Source organism: Haliotis rubra, unplaced genomic scaffold (assembly GCF_003918875.1).
Source record: "Haliotis rubra isolate DU_JTF1 unplaced genomic scaffold, ASM391887v1 Scf655, whole genome shotgun sequence".
Classification (NCBI taxonomy): Eukaryota; Metazoa; Mollusca; class Gastropoda; order Lepetellida; family Haliotidae; genus Haliotis; species Haliotis rubra.
The window spans coordinates 89,978-111,496 of NW_025767363.1; the positions used below are offsets into that span (position 1 = coordinate 89,978).

Here is a 21,519-nt window from a genome sequence, read left to right on the forward strand (position 1 = left end):
CACAAGAAGCGAGCCACTACGGAGACGCGTAACATTTTGAACTGCTCCAAAGATGCCAGATGTAGCCTTTGAAATGGCGAACGGGTTTAGTTTCATTCGGAGAAAGTTTTCAGCTTCAACTTCCAGAAATCTTGCCCAGGAGTCAGTATTTGATGAACTAGTTTCATTAGGCCGATCTAGTCCGTCCAATCGTCGCTTTTTTTTTTCATTCCTAATTGAACCAGCTTGTTGGAGTAGCATGGTGAAAGGAGAATTATTCAGCACCCCTGCTCTCCACCCACCACGGAGTGTCAACAAGGACAGTGTCAATATGCACCGGATATCCGAGATGCTGACACTAGGGATACAGGGGTGTTTTACTCCAGAGAAAACGACACAAATAGGTGCATTTGTCTACCAATTTCATTCCCGACTGGTTCGGCCCAAGACAAGAAATTAGAGACATACTTCATTTGGAGGTCATTATCACCAGATTGGCCCATGAGCCACCGCCTTCTGGCATAGGACTCTAGGCAAATAGATATAATAACAAAATTATGAAATACAACATTCAATATCACCATTATATAATTGTACATTCATATAAATTCGAATGTTTCCATGCGCAGGGCACGGCGTGACCAGCCGATTGATAGAATCGAGCCAATTCTACCTACCGTCTAGGTGAAGTAAGGGGCGAAGTGGTGTGTTGGGCAAAAGGAACACTGTCCTAGTGCCCTCAACCACCAGACTCCCGTCCTCCCCCGACACACGGCAAACAGGTTGGTGGACCAAATATACCCCCGGGTCCACACGGGGGGTTGAAGAGCGCTTAGCGTTACCCAGCACCCACCACGAGGAGGTGGCTCTTCACGGGTGCCCTACAGCGCTAGACGTTATACAAACAGGTGATAAATTCTGTTATACGTCGATTGATATATTGTAGACGCAGGAAGAGCATGTACTGTATTTCAAAACAATAGAGGCACCTTAGTGAGCTAGATATGTCCCGTGTGACGGGTAAATCTGTACTGCCTGGAAAAGCGGGTCTGTAAGACAGGCAGTGGATGTCAACGATGGGAGTAGCGTAGATATAGAGCACTGACTATGTCATCGTTGATGTGTGAATGCAGGGTATGTCTGTACCATAGCACTAACTGGTAGGCAAGGTTATAATTCGTTTCATTTAAGTAACAGGTAACTGGTCATCGTATGCGTGAGAACCGGGAAGATCCGGTTTACTACGCTTGTCGTAAGAGGTTAGTATGCTTGTCGTAAGAAGCGACTCACGATCGGGTGGTCAGGCTCGCTGACTTGGTTGACACGTGTCATCGAATTCCAATTGCGGAGATCAATGCTCATGATGTTGACCACTGGATTGTCGGTCCAGACTCGATTATTTACAGAGTGCCGCCATTTAGGTGTCCCCCCACTTTGCCAGTTTCATAGTCAAGCAATTAAGTAAAGTTGATGGTGCAACAAAGGGGATTAAATTAGTAACGGGTTAGTACGGGATTAAATTAGTAATGGGTTAGTACGGGATTAAATTAGTAACGGGTTAGTACGGGATTAAAACTCACGTCAGTTCAACACTTTGCCAGTTTATTTTATTCACCAAAATGTACAACCAATCTATATAATTCATGTTATAAATAAAGCTACAGATATACAAAAATAAACAAATTATACAGATATAACTTATAGTCACGTAATGTATCTTCAACATATTTATCATTTTAAGCAGATGATTAGTGTTATAAGTTCAGTTACATATAAATACATGAAACATATATAACTTATAGTCATGTAATGTCATTTTAATCAAATGCAAACACAATACAAATATTTACAACCCCACTATGTGGGAGACAGCATAAGAAATTGATAACTGAAGCTGCAAATTGTGAACACTTATTGGCTAAAATTGTTTTGCATGTGGTGAACACTGTTCATGGCTCACCACGCTCAGCAATAACCAGCCAGGCCTGACCTTGCTAATTAGGGTGTGAACTATTTAGAGAATAACCAACTCGGTACGAGTGATTACGGGAAATATGCCCGAGTTGAAATAATGTTTGTTGCCATGTTTGTTTACAAACAAACGATTGTTTTTTGTTGTTTTTTAAGGTTATGTATTTTAAAAAGACTACTATTTATAACGCAATTTTATTGCAAAACAATGACGTCTAATAAAAAGATTATTCATACTCTTTAACCCTTATGTTTTCTTTTTTTAAATCTCGGAAGGTGAGTACAGCACGTTCTAATTATCAATGAAACGATGAAAGTTGTCAATGAACTTGGATCATGAAAAGTAGTTCCGTCAACCAATCATATTTCTTCTCTGCTTAGCTGACCAATCAACGTTGAGAATCACTGAAAAGCACATGTGCGATTATCACAAAAATGCTCACCTGTGTATCCTAGCCCGTATGGGTAATAAAATCCGATATTCGTTAATTGTGGCAGGATAACTACTGGCAAAGTGGGAGTAAATCGCCACATAGCTGGATTATTTCTAGGCGCGGCGTGAAAAAACAAACAAAGTAACATTATGCTTGATTACAGGCTTCAAGTACTGTAGCATTGTAGTACTGTAATATTGTAGTATTGTAGTACTGTAGTATTGTAGTAATGCAGTGTTGTAGTATTGTATTACTGTAGCATTGTAGTACTGTAGTATTGTAGTACTGTAATATTGTAGTATCGTAGTATTGTAGTGCTGTAGTATTGTAGTACTGTAGTACTGTAATATTGTAGTACTGTAGTATTGTAGTACTGTAATATTGGAGGAGGAAGGGCTGCACGAATAAGTTCACTGAGAGTAGCCATGGCCATGGTTCCGTAGGACACTCAACATAAACAATCATGTAGAGAAACTGAAACAGGTTTCATAACGGGTATAGCGTTATAGAACTTCGTGTTCAGAATAAGAAATGCCCTTGACATGATTTCTTGTGTTAAGTTCATCCCTTCCTTACATATGAGCAACATCTTAGATATTAGTGTAAATCAAGCTGAGCTTGATGAGCTTGAAGGGGACCGAGACTCCCGACCATGTGATGTTTGCAGTGCTGGAGCATTTTTTTCAGCAAGGGCCCGGAGGCGCCATGTGAAAAAGTATCACACAGCCTTTGTTCATTTATTCTCATACATAACATGTGTACGGAGATTTCGGGCGAGGACAGACCTCCATCGGCACTTGAATGTAATGGTAGGGTTATTTTCTTAGAAGAAATTAGGCTTGTTTTTAGGGTTCGGACACCGTTAGGCATAGGCTGGGCTAAAAAGAATACACCAAGCTTAGGCTTCAGTGGGCTGGACCATTTAGCTCTTGGGGGATAAGGACCCACTGAACATGTGCCTAGTATGCTTCTTCCCCATTGTTATGCAGTGGGATGGGCCAGTGCATGAGCATCTCATGAGCAGAGGGATCAGTCCACTGAACCTTTCTTTTGTAGGCATTTATTGGGTAATTTTCAGAGCATATTTTTTATTGGGTAAGAGTTGCAGGGAACATTATTTTGGAGAATTAAGTTGGGATAAGGGGCAATAGTATAGGTATATTTAATAGGGTTTTCACTTTTCTAAGGATCCTTAGAGGTATTATTATTTTTGTTGTTTATATAACTTTGTTTATTGTTGATTTTAAGATATATATTAGTGGAGTTTGAAATAAATTTATTTGGTTTGCAAAATCTTGTGTTTGGCTGTCATTGTGAAGTTAAACCCCTGAATCCAGCGGACCTGAGGACCCGAAATAGGATCCTCCTGTTACAGAAGTATTGTAGTACTGTGGTATTGTAATGTAGTACTGTAGTATTGTAGTACTGTAGTACTGTAGTACTGTAGTACTATATTATTGTAGTACTGTAGTATTAAAGGACTGTAGTATTGCAATGTAGTATTGTAGTACTGTAGTACTGTAGTATTGTAGCATTGCAGTACTGTAGTATTGTAGTACTGTAGTATTATAGTATTGTAGTACTGTAGTATTGTAGTACTATAGTATTCTAGTATTGTAGTACTTTAGTGCTGTAGTATTGTAGTACTGTAGTATTTTAGTATTGTAATACTGTAGTACTGGAGTATTGTGGTGTGTTTTAGTGTGACCCCTGTACATAATGTAGTATTGTAGTAAATAATGGAGTGAGAAAGGTCGGCGAATTGACTGCTGCCTTGCATTAGGAATGGACCAGGATTCCTCCGAATCAAATCTGATCTGATCAAGATTGACCAAGGAGGCGTCTTGATTCAGTTGTTCGTCTGCAAGGGGCCAACACAAGATACTGGTGGAAAGTCAGTATTTGGACTTGTAAGACAATAGTAGACTTTATTTCCGTGAATACGAGGTATAGTGGTACTGACAGTTAAGTCTGTGCAAGAAAAATGAAATTCGTAGTGTGTTTTTTTATGCGCATGTTAACAACAGTAAAGTAAAGTTGCTCTGTCTAAGAAAATACAGGTTTTGCTTAATTAATTCCCACGCGTATATATTGAAAGCAATTGAGTTCCGTTTTCCAATAAAGCTAAAGCTGTTTCAGTAATATATATTTTTTTCTGACGGACCGGAACTAGAAATGTGCAATTAACACGGAACACTGGGATTGATTATGTATATATAATGTATGCCCAACACATGTCGACTGAAATGCACCCCATTTCATTTACAATGTTTTGTGTAAGACTTCAAGCTGTTTCTACATGACCATAACGATCGACACACGTGACAACCAGTACAGTGAGAAGATAACACAGGTCAAGCTGACATGGACTGTATGACAGCAGATATCACGTACTACCTTCATGTCCCTTGTTGAGCAACTACATGTATGTTATCATGCGGTTAGTATAACCTATGATATTACACCATCCACTATTTCTCTAAGTTTTACTATGTGTGTATACAATACTAAAATAATCTCTCCCCCCCCCCTCTCTCTCTCTCATGTGTGTATAGTATCAGTGTGTATGGTTTGAAATGTGTATCCATGCAAGCATTAAAAGTAAAATGACAAATACAATAAGTATGTGTGTATTTATTTTTTCAGTCGGCGCAGACGGACAAGAAGGTAACAGATTTACATTTCAATTTCACATTTGCTATTAACCTGTGATAGTACATGATCTCAAAACATACATTGTTTAGTATGATGAATAATAAGTATGATCATAAAAGGTCGATTCTCATAAATATTATAGTCTTTCCACGCTAAGGTATGTATTAACATAGCAGTTATGCTTTAACAATACTAGGGCTTGGCGCGCACTGATTCATAAATATATACAGTGGTAACAATAATACCAGTACAACCTTATGTATTACTAATCAAATAATAATAAGTAATTTATAAGAAACTAGTGATGTTTAACTGTGCGTGTTGCATAAATAGATTTTGTAGATTATACTTTGTTATATTTTATTACCGGTTGATTAACTGATCAATTCAGTGACTGATACTATAAATGTCACCTCAAAACACACCCGCAGCTTGTCATTTGATATGACTCGCCCCTGCGACATTATCTATCCAAACGTGTCCTATGCAATAATACAAACACTGGTAAATATGCTGCACAGTACAATGTTATGTAATCAAACCGATATATCTGACTATGAATAGAAATGCAGTGTACTTAAACATACCGTTCAAAGACTTTATGCGATTACAGCATTGAAATATACCCCAGGTCTTGTTCAAGTGTAAAGAAAATAAACCATGTAAGTAATGCGGGAGCGTAAACTCAACTGTCAGACTTACGGATTTTCTTGGACCTGAAATATCATACTCACAGACTAGATGTAATACAATAATGCACATTATTCACAAAGATTCGCATGTATTATGTCTAATGTGTATGTCAGGTAAGGTAAGGTAATTGTAACAAAATGGTTCTTAAAATAGTGAATGCTTATACATTAAATAGAGAGCGCCACCATAACTGCTTAAACTGATCAATGAGAACGAATTCTACGTTCTTTTTAAGCCATACAATGTTAGGTACAGATTGGGTGAGCGAAATATAATACAATCCTGTATTGTTGGATACGCTTGACACGTGATAACATTTTAGCCCAGTTTGATATAAGATCTGGAGTGTATTGCTTAAAATTCTTCGAACTGCGTACAGATCCTTTTGTGCACTCCTCTGGAGGTAACTTAATGAAACTTTAAAAGATAATGGTCCTTTTTACACATCTCTTTATTACACTCAGTGAGTTACATGATTAAGTACATTCAAAATAAGATACAGTATCAAACAGAACTGAGAAACCTCTAGCTGATAAGTCGGCACTCGTATCAAGATAAACGTTGACATTGGTAGTAACAGCTGACATACATTCAAATTTACAAACGGCTATAGAGGAGACAACTAATATATGGGCAAAAGAGTTAAGGCATCTTTTGTAGTACATTCCATTTTCTGTTGAATAGACTGATTCTATCATGTTTGATAGCAATGTATTTTTCTACTGTGAAGACGTCTTTTAGGGTAACTTTAAAAGAATTAATACATGGTTTAAACCCTTTGCTGTTCATAACAAATATATGTCGTTTGGCTAGAATGATCATATGAGTAAGTAAACTGTCAACACGGGAAGAAAAAAGAATGTCATTGTTTGTTATTTCAATATGTTTTCCGAATATTATGTTAACATAGTTGTTAAAATCGTCCCAGGAGGATTTGACATATGGACATTTTATATGCACATGGTCGATATTTTCGCCTTCTGTTCCACAGAAAGTGCACAAATCGGAATCAACCAGTTTCATTTTTAGGTTCAGTTTCTTTTTTGGTATAAATTATTCTATGCAAAAAATTGTATTGAAATTCTAATAGTTTTGTATCACTTATGGCTTTTCCATATCTTGAAATGATATAGTCACGAAAGTGGTTGTTTAACCACAGCGGTTGCATTAAAATGTCGTTGATATCATCAGTATTAACCGAAAAGATCTTTACATATTTACTCCACGCCTTTGGAACATCATTCCAGAAGGGTTTTTTATTTTCAAGTAAAGCGGGATATTTGCACCGAAATGGAAGATATAGTCTAACCGAAAACCAGAGAGGGCATATTGTTTCTGTTTAGTGATGTATCTTTTTAGACATGACATTTTTAGCGAATCATTGAATTTTTTAATATCAATCATTCTTAGTCCTTCATCTTCATAATTCCGCATAAGATTGATTCGTTTTAAATTGTCCTTTTTGTCGTTCCATATAAACTTGAAAAAGTGAGTGTTTAATTCTGCGTTAAAATCGGGAGATGGGTTTGGAAGGGAGGTAAAGATATGAACTATGGTTGATACGGCCAACGTTTTAATTACGGGAATGTTACCGATCAAAGTCAAATTACGTTTACGCCATTTTGAAATAATTCTTTTGATGTTATCTCGTCTTTTTCTAGTGTTGATAACCCACAGGTTTTGTAAAGAAGCTTTCAGTGTTATTCCCAATACTCTCAAAGTTTCCTACATGCCAATCTAGATTAAGGTCGAGGGTTAGTTTTATCTTACTTCCAGCGATTGATTCAAGCCATACTGCCTTAGTTTTATCTTACTTCCAGCAAGTGATCCAAGCCATACTGCCTTAGTTTTATCTTACTTCCAGCGAGTGATCCAAGCCATACTGCCTTAGTTTTATCTTACTTCCAGCGAGTGATCCAAGCCATACTGCCTTAGTTTTATCTTACTTCCAGCGATTGATCCAAGCCATACTGCCTTAGTTTTATCTTACTTCCAGCGAGTGATCCAAGCCATACTGCCTTAGTTTTATCTTACTTCCAGCGAGTGATCCAAGCCATACTGCCTTCGTTTTATCTTACTTCCAGCGATTGATCCAAGCTATACTGCCTTAGTTTTATCTTACTTCCAGCGAGTGATCCAAGCCATACTGCCTTAGTTTTATCTTACTTCCAGCGAGTGATCCAAGCCATACTGCCTTAGTTTTATCTTACTTCCAGCGAGTGATCCAAGCCATACTGCCTTAGTTTTATCTTACTTCCAGCGAGTGATCCAAGCCATACTGCCTTAGTTTTATCCACGTTTATTTTCAGTCCAGACATTATAAAAGCTTGATAGAGTGTCTATTGCTTCCTTAAGAGAGGTCTCTGATCCATCTAAATATAATTCCGTATCATCAGCATTTTGACCTAAAACGTATTCGATATCATTTAAGGTGACACCTTTTATTTCGACATTATTACGAATCATAGTCCCTAGTATTTCTGCGACGAACAAAAACAAGTACGGTGAAATTGGGTCTCCTTGTCTGCAACCTCTTTCGTTTTGGAAGAAAGTAGATAAATGTCCATTTTGTACAATACAAGCAGTTGCTATACTGCCTTAGTTTTATCTTACTTCCAGCGAGTGATCCAAGCCATACTGCCTTAGTTTTATCTTACTTCCAGCGATTGATCCAAGCTATACTGCCTTAGTTTTATCTTACTTCCAGCGATTGATCCAAGCCATACTGCCTTAGTTTTATCTTACTTCCAGCGAGTGATCCAAGCCATACTGCCTTAGTTTTATCTTACTTCCAGCGATTGATCCAAGCCATACTGCCTTAGTTTTATCTTACTTCCAGCGATTGATCCAAGCTATACTGCCTTAGTTTTATCTTACTTCCAGCGAGTGATCCAAGCCATACTGCCTTAGTTTTATCTTACTTCCAGCGAGTGATCCAAGCCATACTGCCTTAGTTTTATCTTACTTCCAGCGAGTGATCCAAGCCATACTGCCTTAGTTTTGTCTTACTTCCAGCGAGTGATCCAAGCCATACTGCCTTAGTTTTATCTTACTTCCAGCGATTGATCCAAGCCATACTGCCTTAGTTTTATCCACGTTTATTTTCAGTCCAGACATTATAAAAGCTTGATAGAGTGTCTATTGCTTCCTTAAGAGAGGTCTCTGATCCATCTAAATATAATTCCGTATCATCAGCATTTTGACCTAAAACGTATTCGATATCATTTAAGGTGACACCTTTTATTTCGACATTATTACGAATCATAGTCCCTAGTATTTCTGCGACGAACAAAAACAAGTACGGTGAAATTGGGTCTCCTTGTCTGCAACCACTTTCGTTTTGGAAGAAAGTAGATAAATGTCCATTTTGTACAATACAAGCAGTTGCGTTCGACACTAGGATACTAACCCATTTCTGTAATTTGTTACCAAAGCCGAATTTATTCAGGACCATCATAATAAACTCTTTAGAAACCGTGTCAAATGCTTTTTCAAAATCTATCAGTATTAATAGAGCTTTTTTGTTTAATCTCTTAGTTTCAAACATAATATCGTAGATAAGTCTTATGTTATCGGATATGCATCGTCCTGGAATAAAACCCATTTGATTTTCATTGATGAAAAGATTTAATGTCCTTTTTAGCCTGTTTGTGATACAAGTGCTTACGATTTTGTACAGTTCTATTTTGGCCTCGGATAGTTTAGCAAAGGTCAATTCGCTGTCATTTTGAAAATCGTTTCTCATTTCGTCTTCTAAAAGGATAATATTCTCTTCTAAACGCTTAACACAATGTGTGAAGCCCATTTCTGGTGTCCCCCGCCGTGATATTGCTGGAATATTGCTAAAAGCGGTGTAAAACCATACTCACTCACACTCACTCTAAACGCTTAAGATTTTTTTGTCTCTCTTTCTTCAAGAACGATGCAAACGATATAGATTTTCCTCTGACTTTCTAAAAACAGTTGATCACTGATTGTGAGATTAAGATTTCCACCCCTTATATCTTTTATCTCTTTGTATTTAGTGTCTGCGTATTTAAGTTTCGTTTCCTCCAATAAGTCTGACACTACTTTAATGTAATCTTCCTTTCGTAATAAAGAGGTGTTCAATTCCGATATCTACGGCCCTTTTCTTTGATTTTAGATGTAGACAACGAAATCGTAATAGCGGAATGGTCTGATTTATAGCCCGGTTGGATCGTGGCTTTTAAAGTAATGTTAAATAGGTTTTCTGTAATTAAGAAATTGTCCAGTCTAGCCTGTTGTTGTGGATTTCTTTTCCACCACGTTTTTTTCTTCAACTCTGGGTTTAGTTCTCTCCAAACATCCATAAAATTCAGTTCTTCAATTTTGTCTAATACTGTGTTACGGGCCTGAGGATTGTTAGTGTGCTTATAATTTTCAAGGTCTACTGATGGATCAAGCATAAGATTCCAGTCGCCGCATATTGCGATAGAATCATTGCCCATGTCTACTATTTTCTTAAAGGTCACATGCAACCAAAAAATCAAACATAATTAAAACACAATTATCACTTCTTCATGACATATAATATGCTTTGCTGATTATGAAAAAACAAATAAACAAAATTATAAGCGTATAATCGCAAATCAAAAGTGCAATATTTTGTACTTGGGTTTACCTCCCTCGAAACGAAGCAGCCGGGATACCGAACCCAGTCAGAGCGGGTGGGTGTGCACTCAAGTGTAACGGCTGGTTCATTAGCAGATGCCGCCTTCACGGCTCATGGTGTGTGTATATATGGAGATGTTGGGTTTTGTAAATACATGCTCATTTTTTGTGTATAACATTTTGCAATCAACAGACATCATAACATGTCATGTGTTCAAGTATCACACCTGCCTGTCTGTGTAATTACATAATGTGACAGAGACCGAACTCGGGCCATAAATCAATGCGTTTTGTTTATGGTGTATAGCCTGATTGGTGTTAAGTTCAAATTGCATGTGGTCAGTGATCGCAGTTGTGTATTGAATATTGTCATTAGCAGACAGGCAGGCGGACACACAGGTGTCAATAAAACAAGACATAGAGTTTTGTCTGTGACAACGACATATCTACATCACAGTTAGAAATTCTGCCAACTCTAAATAATGACATTGCTTTAAGTATCGAACTGAGCAAGTGACTCGGTAAGAAGAACGTGTGGTGAAATAGACAAATGAAATTATATAAACAGTTTATTTACTGTCATAACATATAAAAAGCTCGCGCCTGTGAGATATCAACAAAACATTAGAAAATAGCTCACACCAAAGCCTTCACCCGACAACCCGCTTCCAAGCTGCGCGAACCTATTTACTTGCGCAACTTTATAAGTTGAATTTGCATTTTTGACGATTTGTTTCGGTATGTCCATACCGAAAGGTATCAGAATCTGCAAAGTTGTGTTTTACGTTGCATGTGACCTTTAAATAAAGATGTAGAAAACAGAGGGTTATCGGAATTGGGCCCATATGCATTTGTTAAAGTCATCCTTATGCCGTCAGTAGTGGTGTCTAATATAATAAAATTTCCATTTTCGTCTTTACAAACCTTGTGTATTGTATTTTCAAAATTATTACTAAAAAAGGATAGCGACCCCTCTGGAGTTTGATTTAAATGGAGCAATATCGCATTCTAGTCCCCATTCGTTTCCCATCTTATTCTCGTCATCTTTAGAAATATGAATATCTTGCAGGCAAACTATAGAAACTTGTTTTTCTCTATAAAGTTTCAAGACTTCTTTACGTTTTCGCTTCTCTGCTAACACTCTGCAATTGGCCGATACTACGATTTTGTTATCTATAGCCATAAGTTATATGATCTGAAACAATCGAGTAGAAAATATAGAAAGACATTGTACCCACTGAGAGAATTTTCAATTTTCTGACTGAGTTTAGTTTTACGCCGCTTTTAGCAATATTCCAGCAATATCACGGCGGGGGACACCAGAAATGGGCTTAACACATTGTGCCCATGTGGGGAATCGAACCCGGGCCTTCGGCGTGACGAGCCAACGCTTTAACCACTAGGCTACCCCACCTCCCCTAACAAGGAAGACAAAAGAGTAAAAACAAAGACATATCCAAGGTTACCATGTACTTTAACCATTGAAGAAAGGCCCTGGTTACCCGTGGATAATTAGAACTAACATAAAAAGAGAGTTATCATAAAAGTCCAGATGCCATCATTACTGAAACCAGTGATGCCGTTCAAGATTAGTTTTATATCTGGGTATTAAGGCCCCTGTGTAAGGATATTCTTTGAAATATACTGTTACAACACAAAAAAGAAAATAATATGCATATTGCTATTTGTAACTTCTGCACTAGCTGACCTGGACCAAGGACTAACGCACTCAAGCACCAACGTGTTAACTTTATACTTGCACGGAAAGCATGTGTCTCGCCCAGTGGCGCGCATATATGTTAGACACTGGAGAGTAGACCTCGTACATGTATACCGGCTCGCGAAATAAAAAAAACATAGATTTGTGTGGTAGTGATAAGTTTACATTGATGTTACATGCCTCTTTCAATCATATCAGTGATATTCATAATTCGCTATATATTATTTGATATCAATATATGTATCTGCATTCTTGAGTGCTGGTATGATTGGTGCTCGCTATGCACAAACTACGAGACATACATGGTACAACAAGTTGTAAAACCACGTATATTTCTTTTAATAGTTGGTCCGTATATTACTAATCCAATTATACTGATTGCTCCACTAAAAAAAAAACACATAGCACAAACACTGACACCGACACCGACGCTGGTGTAACAAGAAATTGAAGCGTGCACGCGCTCTCACGTCAACAATTGAGATTACGCCGTACAACCAGGGTTTTAGGAATTGGTTAACGTTAACTCATTTGGGGTAATCTACAAAAATGAAATGATGTGAAATAGTTCATAAACATTTTGCACTTTCAAAGATCGATAAACGAACATTTTGATAGGATTGAAACCGCAGAAGCTTAGAAAGCTTAATAACCATCGGGACGGCATATATGATTTTTCGACCAGGAGATAGCATCAATCAAAATGTAAACAAGCGTTCATTGCATGGAAATACACAGTACAAAGAGTTGTGAAACTACTTACACTTCTTTTTATAGTTGGCCCATAGATTTTCAATCCAATTATCCTGAATACTCCAGGGAAAATATACAAAACACCGATACTGGCACTGACACAGACGCTGGTGTAGCAAGATATTGAAGCCACGTGTTACGGACATGCACACTATCTGTCCACGCGTTGATGTGCAATCTCTGCTCAATGAAGGCGCGTGCGTGCACATGAGCTTATGTCAACGATAGAGGTTACAGGGTACAACTACTTTTATAAATTGGTTAACATTAACTCGTTTGGAGTCAGCTACTGCAATGAAATTATGTGAAGTAGTTCAACAACATTTTGGATTTGCGGAGGTTAATAAGCGAATATTTTGATAGGAATAAGACAGCACAGAGTTGGTAAACCTTAAAACAGTTGGGGCGACATGTGATGGATCGTCCAGGTTATAGCATCAATCGAGACGTAAACAAGTGTTCGATCTACTGGCACATCGGATTACTGATTGTCAAATCTGACCCATGGAGATCCCGGTTTCTTTGGGTCCCATGTTTCCAGAACAATCTCCGTAGCAACCACCCTGACCCGTGTCCAGATTCCAGAGTCCTGTCTAAGAGAAGCAACCACCCTGACCCGTGTCCAGATTCCAGAGTCCTGTCTGAGAGAAGCAACCACCCTGACCCGTGTCCAGATTCCAGAGAACTGTCTGAGAGAAGCAACCACCCTGACCCGTGTCCAGATTCCAGAGTCCTGTCTAAGAGAAGCAACCACCCTGACCCGTGTCCAGATTCCAGAGTCCTGTCTGAGAGAAGCAACCACCCTGACCCGTGTCCAGATTCCAGAGAACTGTCTGAGAGAAGCAACCACCCTGACCCGTGTCCAGATTCCAGAGTTCTGTCTGAGAGAAGCAACCACCCTGACCCGTGTCCAGATTCCAGAGTCCTGTCTGAGAGAAGCAACCACCCTGACCCGTGTCCAGATTCCAGAGTCCTGTCTGAGAGAAGCAACCACCCTGACCCGTGTACAGATTCCAGAGTCCTGTCTGAGAGAAGCAACCACCCTGACCCGTGTCTAGATTCCAGAGTCCTGTCTGAGAGAAGCAACCACCCTGACCCGTGTCTAGATTCCAGAGTCCTGTCTGAGAGAAGCAGCTTTTCTACTCAAGATAGCTCGTTTATTTTTCAAGAAAGGGGGTAGGTCAGTCTGGATGCTGATACCTGTTTGTCTGAGTAGTTTTCTGGCGTCAAAGACAGCTCCACGATCGGGCATGTAAGTAAACGTAGCAATGATACTGCGTGGAGCGTCTGGTTTGTGTTTCTTCTGATACTCTGATACTGGGAGTCTGTGGACTACCTTAAAAATATGTCGTCTGCTCTTTGCTCAGAAAAGTTTAGTTTGGTGTACAAAAACTCACGCAGAATCCTCTCTGTGTTCTCCTTGGGAGATTCCGGAATTCCGTAAAAGAGCAAATTAGGACGTCGGTCATGTATATCCTTCAGAATGCACTGTTGCTCAAGTGGAACTCGTTGTCCCGTTTCGGAGGCCAACTCGTCCTGTAGATTTTTGATGATAGAATCTTGTTTACATTTTACGAACTCAATTGCACTCACTTTTCAAGTCCTTTAGATCATCTTTCACAGAGTCTATTGAGTCTTGCAGTTCACATTTAGTGGATTTGATGAGATCTGCTAGCCTCTTCTCTGATGCAAGGACGATGTCCTCGAGTCCAGAATTTGTTCGAGTGACACGCGTCTCCGCCATTGCTAGTCAGAAGGGATGCAAACACTTCGTCAAAACTATGGATTCAAACTTGATAATAATGCAATACTGTAGAAAATGCAACTTTAAGCACACGGGATTCTTATGTATAGTTTCATTATCACAGTTGAGGAATCATATTTGTAGATGTTTAGGGATTCATCCACGGGTAAGTGAGAGCCAGGAAAACGCGTCTACCCGTAAGCCATGCGCAACCCTTATTAACCTTCTCAAGTAAATGTCTTTAAAAAATAAACACTTTGTGTAGGTAATTACTTCATGATCATTTGCCTTCAGCAAGATCCCATGTGGACCTGGCTTCTCCATATCTATTTCTGTATACAATTTGATACAATTCTATTGTAATAGTGTCTGGTCTTAAAAATTCTAGATTGATGAGCAACATTTGTCATGTTGGTTATATGGAAGAATGCGTTGTTATTTGTTATGAATTACCATGTCAAACTCAATTCAAGTTGGTAAAGAAACTGGATTGTTTTGCGTGGCAATTGTCCGGCTGGCAATTGTCCTGGTGGTAATTGTCCTAGGTGGTAATTGTCCGGGTGGCAATTGTCCGGTTACAATTTTCCGGGTGGCAATTGTCCTGGGTGGTAGTTGTCCTTGGTGGCAACTATCCGGGTGGCAATTTTCCTGGGTGGTAATTGTCCTAGGTGGCAATTGTCCGGGTGGCAATTGTCCTGGGTGGTAATTGTCCGGTCGGCAATTGTCCTGGGTGGTAATTGTCCAGATGGCAAATGCCCAGATGGTAATTGTCCTGGGTGGTAATTGTCCGGGTGGCAATTGTCCTAGACCCGTCTCACTGACTATCTACAAAACCCTATTAAACATTCTAGAAATACAACAAAATGTGCCTATATCCAGGTATTCACAAGGAGTGATGTACTATTTTGTGATCCTTGTAAATATCTAATTAATTAGTCATAACTTATTTTTATCTTATACTTCATAGATTTAGCTAACTCAAAAAGACAATGCAAACAGAATGTATTGTTTCAATAAAATGCAATGTGTAGATAATGGATATCTAACTTATTGTATCATGTATCCTAACTTGTCCCTGCTCTAACCTGAGCAGTGCCTTCATGTGCTGACAGATTTTAAGGGTGAAGAAAACATGTAGGTTAACAATAAGTGTTAATTGTTCAATCAGTCTATTGCGCTTCTTAGTATGGGGCATTTTGAGGGTGACAGAAGTACAGAAACAGTGTGTTGCTGCTGACTGGTACAACTAAACAACGTTACCAAGTCAATGGCAGATAGTGAGGCGGACAGTAACAATAGACAGGCACCTAGTCACAGTCACGTGATGAATGAGTCAGGATTTCCCCGAGAGTAGCTTCTACAGTATTTGTAATGAACTTGTTGCCACTGTTCCACGTGTATAGAACAGTGTGTTTGCTGGGGTGACTATGTATGCGGTCATTTCTTCCCACATGACATTCACATTATAATCACTGTGACAGCGTCCATCGCTTATGTGTGCTCTTAATACAAAGCCGTTTGCCAGGTTACATGGGATCGTATCTTATATTTTCAATGCAGTCTTATGTAATCAAACTGATAAATCCGGTTGACATAAATACGAAATGTAAATACACTGTACATACCGTTTAAAGACTTTGGCAGAAAGATATGTGTCATGGCACTGAACGTGATTACAACATGGAGATATACCCCAGGTCTTCCTCAAATCTAAAGAAATAATGTCCACCCTGTAAGTGAAATATAAGGATGTGATCTCAACTGGTACACGTACGGACCTGAAGCATCACAACATAGACCATGTAGACTAAATATAGTACAATAATGCACATATACTATTCACAAAGATTATCATGCATTATATCTAAATATGTATGGTACTATTTACAATTCCCTATTAAACATCACAGAAATACAAGAATACCTGCACACATCCAGTCAATCACTAGAAAGGATATAATATTTTGTGATCCTTGTAAATGTTTAATTGATCAGTCATAATCTATTTTAACAAGAGACAATGTGCACAGTGTACAATCAAATCTACACAGATCTCCGGAGACATATCGCCAGCAGTTGTACAGCTTCAAGTCAATTCATGAATGCTTTTGGAATCCCCAGGTGCATCTGAACAACTGTGATGAAGACACTCTCTTGTAATACATTATGGGACGTCCCCAGTACAAGTGCACTGACACAGACGTTCTCCTCGACTTTCAACTTCACTCAGCTCTCTTCTTGATGTCGGCAATGTCAACTTATCAGCCCCTGATGTTATGTGTGCTGCCTCATCATATTTCTCTATTTCTCTATCAGTAAATTAACTCTCTTCTCTTGTTGATGTAACAGGCATCTCATCTCAGTTTACTTAAAGATACAATGCAATAATACTGTATTATTTCAATACAATAAAAATATAGATATTGGATATTTAACTTTATCATCTATCCAAACTTACAGTGCCGTCATGTGCTGATAGATCTTCAGGGAGAACAAAGCATGCAGTTAAACAATTGGCGTCTATTGAGCTTCTTGACATTGGACAATGACAGGGTGACACAGAAGTATAGATAGACAGTATTATTGCTGACTAGTAACATTTAACGAAATGACAACTAGTTATTTATTAGAAATATATGTAAAATATACGTGATTTAAAATAAATATATCGGCCACGTATACACATAAAAAAAGTATCGCAAAACCCCTTTATTTTCATAGTATCAATATGTTACCATTAAACCTAACAAAGGGAACTTAATACCCAAACATCAGTTTAACTTACTGTCAAAATACTTTGGTTATTAAGAAATAATTAAATGGCATATCTGAACGGAAAGAGAACAGAAGTTTATTCAGAGATGCAAACACTGCACACAAAAGATGACAGTTTCTTTGGACTATGGACGTATGTTGTGAACAAGTGCGGTAATTTTCAAAATTCTGGCATACAATCCTCAAGAAATCACTGACGTATAGACAAACCGAGCACATTGTCAATGTTTGGCTTCCGCCAACTGCAATGCCAACCTCGGCTCTCCTCCCCACTGACTGTATCAGACGTTGAATTAGACGTTTGGGTATCACTTTAAATTTCTATTCTTGATGCCCGATCTGTGGTCAAGCCAGGGCTGCTGACTATTCCTAAGTTGTCCTGCCTTCATCCCTGTCAAACCATCGCCTATCAGCTTCAGCGACCGCTTCATGAGCCTTAAAACTGCAGTCTTACCAACCTGATTGCCAGAACTCTTATCAACAGATAAGGCACAATAAACTGCATGAGCTTCATTGCTAAATACAAGAAACCATTGTCCAACTGTGACAGAGCTGGATATTGCCTCACAGACTGACACCGGGTATTTGGATCAGATGTGCAGTTCAGTGTGCAGTAAGACCTGCAGAAACCACTCTTGTCGGTTGTCAGTCTCTTGCACAGGTGATTGTACTAATGGTTGTGTGCCAGGATATCAAGGCCCTCGGTGCAACACACCATGTGACAGTCCAGGAGGTAGCTGTACAGCATGTCCAGGTGGTTGTGATGGAGGATATTGTCAGCTGGACTCCTACTACGGGACTGCTGTAAGTCCCCATGGTCCCTAGTATGGTGATCTACCTTCAGTTGTTAGCGATCTATAGCCCATTTTTATATTGTGTTGTCCCCCATAGTTAAAATGTTTTAGATTCAATTACTAGTTTTACATATATATCTGTGATAATCTAGTTATTTTACTGTCCTTCGTTGGCAGAATTTTATAATTTCACTTAAATTGTTGATATATTTATAACTTGCTTTAGTCACGATATGGCTGAAATATTGCCGATGTGACTAAAAATCTTAACTCACTCACTCAATCACTACGGTACTGACTGTAAGTCGTGATCGAGTCGATGTAAGTCCTGCGACAGGATCACTGGAGTGTGTGACAGTGTCACCCTGGCTACTTTGGTCCAAACTGTGGGTATCCCTGTGATCCTGTGAAAATGGATGCACAGGGGGTGTTCTGTGACAAGACATGCAATGACAAGTGTGGACCAGACACCAACATTTCTACTGACAAACCTCTACTGGCGCCACACACTGGAGTACGCGACTGTCACAGAGACAGTGGGGAGTGTATCCACGGATGTGACGAGGGGTGGTATGGCCGACAGTGCTCTTCTCCGTGTAGTTCTAACTGTAGAAACTCCAAGTGTCAGTCAGACACCGGGTGGTGTACAGATGGGTGTGCAGGTAGCTTCTATGGAGGACGTTGTCATCTCACGTGTAAAGTCTGTCTTGGTGGTGTCTGTGATCAGAAGACTGGCACCTGTTCCAAAGGCTGTCAGCTGACTGGAGGAAGATGTGACTCAACCTACACATCCAACTGTTCCTTGGAGGAATGTCTGAGACTGGAACACTGTAGCAAGGTAACTTTAGCATTGCATCACTGTTAACCAGTGGTCTAACTGTAATCACTTCAGTTCAATGCATGATCATATAATACTATATTTTCTTTGTATTTACAGGGGTCGTCTTTGGTGTTCAAGTAGCCACTCTGTCTACGACGATACTGTTTGTCGTGGTTGGCAGTCTGGTGGCCATGGGGATGTGTTGCCGTAGACGTATGGGGATGCCAAGATGAGGGTGTGTGGCAGTCTGGTGGCGGTGGGGATGTGTTGCCGTAAACGTGTGGGGATGCCAAGGTGAGGGTGTGTGGCAGTGTGTTGCCGTAAACGTGTGGGGATGCCAAGGTGAGGGTGTGTGGCAGTCTGGTGGCGGTGGGGATGTGTTGCCGTAGACGTGTGGGATGCCAAGGTGAGGGTGTGTGGCAGTGGGGATGTGTTGCCGTAGATGTGTGGGGATGCCAAGGTGAGGGTGTGTGGCAGTGGGGATGTGTTGCCGTAAACGTGTGGGGATGCCAAGGTGAGGGTGTGTGGCAGTCTGGTGGTGGTGGGGATCTGTTGCCGTAGACGTGTGGGGATGCCAAGGTGAGGGTGTGTGACAGGCTGGTTGCGATGGGATGTGTTGCTGTAGACGTGTGGGGATGCCAAGGTGAGGGTGTGTGGCAGGTGATATCCGTTGGGAGATATCTAAGAATAAGGTTCTGTATTAAATGTCGTGTAAACACAGTGTTTGTGACTCGTCTTTAAATGAACCTATTTTAGCATGTGTAGTATCAGTCTTTTTAGATTACACAAAGCGCGCAGATGGCCATCATAGAATCGAACAGGAGCGAATTTTTGTGGATAGATTATTATGGATACCAGCTTCTGAATGCCACTCAAAGAAGAGGTCATACAACCATAACTTCTTACAAGTGATTAGTTCAAATAGAATAGAAATGGAAATAGCCAATTTTTCATTAATCTTTTTCAACAATCGAAAATAACATGCTTTATTACCCATACGGGCTAGGGTAAACAGGTGATTATTTTCGTGATTACCGCACATGTGCTTTTTTATTCTCAAAGTTGATTGGTCGGCTAAGCAGAGAAGAAATATGATTGGTTGATGGAACAACTTTTCATGACTTCTTTGGTGGGCATTTTAGAAGTTGAGCTGATGAAGAATGATGACAATTTTTATGGATATACAACTTCTTTTATTTGTGAAGGCGACGTTTCGACATAGATTCTAATGTCGTTATCACTTGCTTGTCGAAACGACTCCTTCACAGAATACAAGAAATTGTATATCCATACAAAATTGGATCATCATTCAAAAATCTTCATTCTACTTTTCATGGTCCAAGTTCATTGACAACTTTTACCGTTTCATTGACAAATAGAACGTGCTGTACTCACACATTTCCGAGATTTAAAAAAGAAAACATAAAGACTAAGGAATACTCTTTTTATTAGGCATTATTTTGCAATTAAATTGCGTTGTAAATAGTAGTCTTCTTAAAATAAATAACATTGCAAAAGAAAAAAAACAATCGCTTGCATTGTTTGTAAACAAACATGGCCGCCATTGGGCTAACCCCAGACCCTCTCCAACGTCCTGTGCAGTCACCTGGTGTACCATCACATCAAATTTTGTAAATTTCCGGACACAAAAATGTTCAATCAATTATCGGTTACTAATTGTTCATTAATAAATTGTTGTCAAACCCTTGTAACTCCACCACTCTAACCACTCATCTTCTGCCTCAGACTGTCACCATGACGTCACAGTCTTTGTCGCATGCCGTAAATCTTTATTCTGTACTATTCCCAGGTCCATTTGATTGTGGTGTATTCCACTTCAACATCTCCAATGACTCTTCTGTCAGTCGACCATCTGCTCCAAAGAGACATATCCTTCCCATTGACTCGGATTCCGATTAGAGTTACCCTTCTTTGAACTGCTGTACACCACTGGGACTAATGACGTGACTGTAACACGCCTTCCACAGAATAAAAATATTGTTTTATCTTCAAAACTTGTTGAGTTTCTTGACAGAAACATTTCTACATGTATTCGTGGGATAGTTGATATTTAGATTTCCCAACTTTTAACAGTTGACCTTCCCCCGAATTGACAGTTTTTTGTCAAAGTGTGTTCAATGCTACACCGTCACCCGTCACTAGACACACGTCAGCAGTGAATAAACGATGTTCCGGCGCACTGACTTGGTCAAATAACGTTTTAACTGTTATTAAGTTCAATGATATTGTATTTAAAAGATCATATTTATCATATTAACAAATGTTAATTAATTATTCCATAAAAAATATTTTTCTTGTACTTTAAAGCGCTTTTACGCGGTACTATTTATCGGTGTTGTGATTGTTGGCCTTCCCCATCCTGGGCGGTCTTGGGTCTGGCCTGTTTGATGGTATTAGTTTGCTGTTGGTGACCTGGCTGCAGTAAAAGGTTCTTGCCAGCTGACATTGTGAAGCCCCAACATTGGCCATACCGGTCGCCCTTGCTCGTCGCGCTTGCGTATGTCTTGGCATATTCAAGATGATTTTTT

At 39.4% G+C, this 21,519-nt stretch overlaps 1 long non-coding RNA gene across 1 annotated transcript; it reads left to right on the forward strand.

The window, feature by feature from the left end:
* Window positions 1–4,758: 4,758 nt before the first annotated feature.
* On the forward strand, window positions 4,759–19,250 carry LOC124257280. Its single transcript, XR_006893224.1, has 3 exons — window positions 4,759–4,824; window positions 5,031–5,051; window positions 19,088–19,250. It is a non-coding gene; the product is annotated as an uncharacterized LOC124257280 (long non-coding RNA).
* The last annotated feature ends 2,269 nt before the right edge of the window (window positions 19,251–21,519 follow it).